Source organism: Sceloporus occidentalis, unplaced genomic scaffold (genome assembly GCF_023333645.1).
Source record: "Sceloporus occidentalis isolate IW3139 unplaced genomic scaffold, rSceOcc1.0.p SCAF_14, whole genome shotgun sequence".
Lineage (NCBI taxonomy): Eukaryota > Metazoa > Chordata > Lepidosauria > Squamata > Phrynosomatidae > Sceloporus > Sceloporus occidentalis.
In genome coordinates, this window is record NW_028316994.1 from 1,338,370 (window position 1) to 1,344,611 (window position 6,242).

Genomic DNA, 6,242 nt, shown 5'->3' on the forward strand with positions numbered 1-6,242 from the left:
GTCCTCAGAGATATTATGAAGCGAACTTTTTGCTCTCAGATGTTTTACAACTTGGAAAACAAAACAATGTTAATGTACAAAAGGACATTTAGTCTGAACCCCTTTCTGTCAAAATCATAGGAAATAGTCACAGCTCAGAGGAGCTAAGTGAACATTTATAAAAGGAAGAGTTGAGTTGGAATGAGTTCTTTTGGATTTATAAACAAAATGCAAAGGAAATTGTCAAAATAAAGTATATAAATAAAAAGTATTGTTTATAAATCAGAATTCAAAGCACAAAAGATTAAAAACCAGGATTCTGATATCTATTGAACAATTATTTTCTATCAAAAGAAGCTTTTCTGAATTCATCCCAGTGAGAACAAGGAATTTCTGGTTTTGATATCATCCAAGCTATTAAAGAAGAGCTAAGGAAATAGTGACATGTGGTCTGTGTCCCAAATGTCCGGTGTTCAATCCCATTCCCAGGCCTATCCAGATAGGGCTAAGAAAGAAATCCCTATGTGAGATCCTGAAGAACTGTTAGCAGTCAATATAGAAGTAGATGGAATAGTGGCCCTGCTTGGTTAAGGCATATTTGTATGTTCAATTCTTCAGCTGCTGAAAGGAAAAATCCTACTAAGTGCTGCTCGTTCCATCACTGCAGCAGTAAGGTGGGGAAAGCTGCGATTCTAGATGTGATTCCATCTTCTATACAACTCTTACTGCCTGATCCAACACTTGCCTATTTCAAGCTGAAAGTAAAGCCCACGAAGTTCAACAGGGCCTATTCCCAATATGTGCATAGGACAGCAGCCTTAAAGTGTAACACTGAATGTTTTCATTTATCATTTTAGAGTAAGGATGAGGATCATGCAAACTTCCAGATACTGTAGAACAACAACTTCTATCAGTCTGAACTAGCCTAAGTAAAATGAAGTATGATCAGAGCTACAGTCCAACAAAATCTGAAGGACACAAATTTCCCATACTGAAGCCTTTTGTGGGAATTGTGAGCAAGTGCATGAAAGTTCTGCCACTTCGGGACAGGGAGATTTAATTTCATAGGGTTTTCTTGTGCAAGAAATACTCAGAGGTGGTTTTGCCATTCCTCTTTCTGAAACATAGTGATGAAACAGACTGTCCCAAAGGGGAGGCTTGAGTCAGGTTGGGGCCATGGCAACCACATGCTGCGGCCCAAATCCAGCTTTTTGCTAGCCCAAAAAGAAGAAGCAAAATGCTCTCCTTTTTGAGCTGGCAAAAAAATGTCTTTTCCCTGCCCGCCACAGCTTTACGGTACTCCTGCAGCATGCAGTGTGTAAACACTATGCCTCCGGAGCACCATGAAGCCAACACACGTGAGGGAACCCTGACAGCTTCTGGGCAGCTTCAGGGCCATGTCAGGACATGTGTTGGGTGTACACCGCATCCTCAAGCCACCCGGAAGTCGGCATTTCGAGCCGATCTGTTTCAGCACATAGTCAACAGCACCTGGTATTTGTTGGCAGTCTTCCATCCAAGTAATAACCTAGGCTGATCCTGCTTAGCTTCCAAGATCAGGCAGGATCTGGTGTTTTTGGTGTATTCATAACTGAAAACGATCTCCCCAGTTGAACAAAACAATCTAAAATTTGATTAAAACAGTATATATTAATGTATCAATCAGTATTGAATTTCATTGATAGGAGACTCATATAACTAAATAATAAACACATTTAGATTAATTTCTGGATTGAAGCATATTATAAAGAGCATATCAATTAAACTCATCATATTTCTACATGATGCAGGATGCAGTTAGGAAAATATGAAACTATGGTCGGAATCCAAAGCTATTACCGGTAAATCAGCAGCACAATTTAGCTGTGACTAGCACTGTTCTTATGGATTTCTAGGGATTTATGCTCAGCACAGTCAAAAACTTGGATGTCTGCTTAACTCTTGTTTGTCCACCTCCCCAATAATGTAGTTCTTATAGATGTTTTAAGAAATGGTGCCAAGAAAAAGGAGGGAAATAAACATGAAAAGCTGGTCTCAGTTGAAATGCAAAGATGTCAAAAGAGCATGCCAGCAACTTATTGTAAAAGAAAAATGATAAAGAGATTAATGTCAACCAGGAAGCAAACTGAGCTCCAAAACACACTGCAGAAATAATACAGTTCAAGACCACTTTAAGTGCCCTGGCTGAATGCGAACTGTAGTTTTGTGAGACATTTTGCCTGCTCTGCCGGAGAGCTTTGGTGTCACAATAAACTATAACTCCCAGGATTCCCTAGCACTGAGTCAGGGAAGTTAAAGTAGGCTCAAACTGGATTATTTCTGCAGTGTGTTTTGGACCTGAGGGAGGAATAGCAGTGGAGATAATAAGCAATGAAAAACTAAGCAGAAGAAGAAAACAGAGATAAAGTATTTGTTGGTTGGAATCCTGTTGATGTGCAATATCAGTGGTTGATGGGGGCATGCAGTGACAGCCAGGAAAGACAGACAGATTCTGCTGGCTGTGACTGCTACATTCCTCTAAAGCCTTATTTCTTTCATGATCACTTTTCCCTCCTGCCATCTCAGCCTACACTGGCAGTTATGCCGGTGTACAGCACTAACAGGGTGCTGGCCAAAGGCTTGAGAGTAAACAGTTAAAAATTTCATGGTCTTTTTCCATAAATCTTTTTCAGCTGGTTTTGAAGGGTATCCCATTTTTCCTCTATATTCTTAGATTACATTTGCCCAGATAATCTACCCATTCCTTCATCCATCCATCACTCAAATGTACTTTAAGAATGTTTCAGTATTTGGTTTACTCACTTCTAGGTTCCTGTGTCTTCGAAACTGGGCCGAAGCAATCTGTAGCTCTGCAGGTAGAAGGATGTGCTTTGATGCTTTCAAGAGGTGCTAAACATACTGAAAGCAATTGTAAGCAGTGGCATCACGGTTTCTAGGGATTAACTCCCTAAATGTTCTTGACAACTCTGAAGTAAAACCCCAGAGGCAAGACATTGCCATGCTTGCAAACTTTTCTTAGAACATTTTCTCTCTTTTAGAAGACTCTGCTTCTTGCACACCAATTATGTATGTAGATGTATTATACTATAAACTTGGGGAAGACAACTAAAGGAACCATTAAACTGTTTGAATTAGAAAGGATGCTTGTCACAGGTTTAGCAAGCATTATGTAATGATGCATTCAGTGGGGTTCCATTGAGGTCCAATGAGCTAACAGCAGCATAACATTACATATAAATACTACAGACACTCTTGTTCTGGATTTGTGTTTGATGCACCCCAAACCTCCCCAATAAGCTACTGGAGTAAAAGCTTGGTGATGAATGCAGTGTTTCATAACAAAGAAAACTCATTACTCTGTTCTTCACAGAGGGTCCAACCCCAGAAAAACGCGCACCTGTTTCCAGGGATATATGTACATTTCTCTTTCTAATTACTCAAAATCCCAGAAGTAGGAAATCTGTAACAATGGTTATATTACACATCACTTCATAAGTATCCTTCTCTCAGGCATGGGATAGATTTTTCTATGTATCACATTCCTGATATAACACAGGTTGTTTATCTTTAGTATCCCAGAATCCCTAACCCCCAGCATGGGAAAATGCAAAATACAAGTCTAATTGAAATTATGTCTTGCCAAAATGTTTAATATGAATTTTAAGGCCCTTTCTTGCTTCCAAAAGTAGCACCCAGAGAACTATCAAGTCTTAAATTTTATTATTATTATTATTATTATTATTATTATTATTATTATTGACTACCCTGTCTTGTCCATTTTAATAATTTTAATTGTATTGTTTTATTGTAGTTTATTGTTTTGATTTATCGGTTATGGTGGGTGGATGGGTTTATGGGGTATTGTATTTTACTGTATTTTAATGCTTTTTAATACTGTTGTAAGCCACCTTGATCTCATTGGAGAAGCAGGGTATAAATAATTATTTTGAGTCACTTTTTATCATTCCAAGTGTTGGTCTATAAATAATATCTACATACAGTCGAATCAGCAGATACTGTATGTTTAGCACAGCTTTGAAACTGTAGGGTCTGATCCAAGGCAAGAAGGATATAGGACACAGCTCTGTTCTCAAAATATGTTCAGAATCTTATAGTTCATGAACAGCAGACAACATTTATGTGTCAAATCACTGAAATGCTCCTCTATGAGCCTGACAGACGTTTGAGCTCCTGAAAGGAGCCCTGTTGCATGCCCCAACACCTTGTGACGTTAGGTTGGTATGTACACATGAAATTGCTGTTTGAACTGTTTCAGAACTAGACTCTAGGATTGTTTTTAGACTTTTAGGAGTTTTTAAAGAATATTTTGATACTTTTTTAAAATGCTTTTATCTTTGTATTGTTTTACTTTGGGGTTTTTTGTTCATTGCCTCGGGGACCTTTGTGGGCTAGGATGAGATATAGAAAATATTTACTTTTATTAATATTACTTTTTTCCTTCTAGAACAGGAAAGAAGACAAAACACAAAGTAAAGCAAACAAAACATACAGTTTTAACTTTGTATGAAACTCTGTATGCCACTGAAACAGTTTTCCAAAAGACCTTGTCTCACCAACTTTATATAACAAACACTTGAGAATCAATTTCCTACTCTGTCATTGTTCCCTGTTTTTATTTTGTTTTCTTTCTTTGCAACTGCTATCTTCAACATCTTTCTGTAAAACTATTTCAGATTAAATATAGTCTAAAATAGTTACCATCTTATGCTTTGTCAGTTTAGAACAGTGGTTCCCAAAGGTTGGTCTGCCAGACATTTTGGACATCAGATCCTATAATTTCTAAATGTTGGCCAAGCTGGCTGAGGCTTCTGAGAGATGAAGTCCAAAACATCCAGAGGACCAAATTTTGTGAATCACTGATTTAGAATATAAAATATTTACATTCCTACTTATTTCCTCTTAACAAGTTGCCCCTGCTATTCAATTCTGACCTCATGATAATTATATAGCATTTTGGGGGAAAAATGCAACTCAGTAATCCAGCACTGGAAGTCAAAATGGAGAAGATCTCCACAGCTACCATGTATTTCCCTTTAGTGCTCAGGTAAGTTGAAACAAATGTTACCCAAACACTACAAAACAGTACTATGCTGTATGTGATGAATTTAGCTTCATTAAATGTGCTGGGCAATTTCCTTGCAAAGAAAGCCACAATAAAAGTGACTACATCCAGGAGTCCCATGTACCCCAGCACACGGTAAAATATAGTAACGGACCCTTCATTACATTCTACCACAACTTCTTCAGCTAGAGAGTTGATGTCTAAATGCATGGATGGAGTAGTAGTACATAGCCACAGAATACAAATCGCTGTTTGAATAAGAGGACAGGAAATAAAAAAGCAGGTGGCTCAGTCTTTTCCCCATCCATTTCCTCATTCTACCTCCTGGCTTATTAGCCATGAAAGCTAAAACCACTGTAGTAGTCTTGGCAAACAAAAATGAAACAGCCACTGAGAAAATTATGCCAAAAGTTGTCTGACATAGATAGCAGGTCACTGGGTGTGGATGGCCTATGAGTAGCAAACAGGAGAGAAAACAGAACAAGAGGGAAACAAGTAAGGAGTAGGTGAGATCCCGATTGTTGGCAATGGGGCAATGGGGGTGTCCTAAAGTTTAACAAAGATTCCAAGCAACATAGATGTGATCACAGAAAAAAACAATATCAAGAAAGCTAAAGTGATTCCTAGAGGTTCATCATAAGACAGGAAGTTCAGAATTTTAGGAAGGCACTGATTTTTGCCCGTTTAGATATTGGTGTCCTGGACACATGAAACAGTTGTCTATATCTGAAAAAGAGGGAAAGATTAAATTGTATCATAAATAATATACTGTAATTATTCAAAGACACAACCATGTCTTTGAATAATCGGTTTGGCAAAGGAGAATAGATAACCATACGGTTACTCGGCTTTATGTAACAGCCTTCCTCCTGCCTTTGTTCCCCAATGGCCATAATTAAAATTGAACTTGTCACCACATCTCCATACCCAAACGGTTTTGAATTGGAATTGACATTCTCACACACAACCGCTTTATACAGGTCTATCTTCGGACTGTCCACTCCAAACGTGCATCTGAGGAAGTAGGCTCAAGTCTATGAAAGCTCAAGCTACAAACTTCTTTCTTTCAGTTAGTCTCAAAAATGCTACAAGATCCCTTTGCATACTGATTTTCCAGACTAACACAGTTGTAACTGTGCAATGAGCCGTGAGTACGCGCCCCACTGTTTGAATTTCCCCT